The sequence below is a fragment of the Hyalella azteca genome, unplaced genomic scaffold, assembly GCF_000764305.2.
Source record: "Hyalella azteca isolate HAZT.00-mixed unplaced genomic scaffold, Hazt_2.0.2 contig5178, whole genome shotgun sequence".
NCBI classification, from domain to species: Eukaryota; Metazoa; Arthropoda; class Malacostraca; order Amphipoda; family Hyalellidae; genus Hyalella; species Hyalella azteca.
In genome coordinates this window covers 92,908-93,830 of record NW_025935377.1, presented here as the reverse complement: position 1 = coordinate 93,830, position 923 = coordinate 92,908, and positions in this window count along the sequence as shown.

Below are 923 nucleotides of genomic sequence, written 5' to 3'. Positions count from 1 at the left end.
ATTTTCTTGTCTATGATTGGTGGATTTTTGCTTGAAAGGCCGTCAATGATTGGCTGATGAACTTACGATCTCTTAACTTTTTTTGAAAGTATGGGCCCTGGTCATATTACTTGACTTGATTCAGGAAGAACCTTAGTATCATAATCTAAGTATAATAATCTAAGTATCATAATCTAAGTATAATAAGATAAGTATCATAAGATAAGTATAATAATCTATGTAAGTATCATAATCTAAGTATCATAATTGATTAGGGTGGTCGTGTGGGTTTTAATTAATGCGAAGTTTGTATTAAAAGGCATAACTTTACTCTTTTGGATTCATATAATTGGATTAGCGAAGAACTTAACCATGATGTTTAATGAGATATAGTGATGAGAGTCTTTATCTTTTCGAAGGTTTTAATGTAAGTCGACGATTGTCTCAAATCCTAATTGTTATGTCAGTAGAAGGTTAATTTATTTATTTATTGTTGTGTTATTATACATTTATAATGCACACAAACACCAATAATATTCCGGAAGTATTGAACTTATCCTCTTATTAACCAGTTTGAGTGCCTTATCTCTGGCGTCTATAGCGCCATGATATTCATATGCTATTAGTCGCAGCCATTCTTTTCCTTCCATGTTATGTCATAGAGAAAAAATAGCTTGCAAGAACGAGTCGAGTTGTTTTGACATGAGTTCAGTGATTGTGATTAGCGATTGCTTCACTAGTGATGGTGATTGCGATTTTTAGCGCATTTTCTCATTTATGGAAAAAATGCACTATTGTGCTCGTCATGTCCGTCCATCTGTCTGTCCGTCTGTCTGTCCGTCCGTCCGTCCGTCCGTGACTTCACGTTTTCGTCGACGAGAAAATGCGCTCTCTGTCACTCACTGCAGTGAGTAATGAGTTATATTTTTTCAGTAGTGATGGTG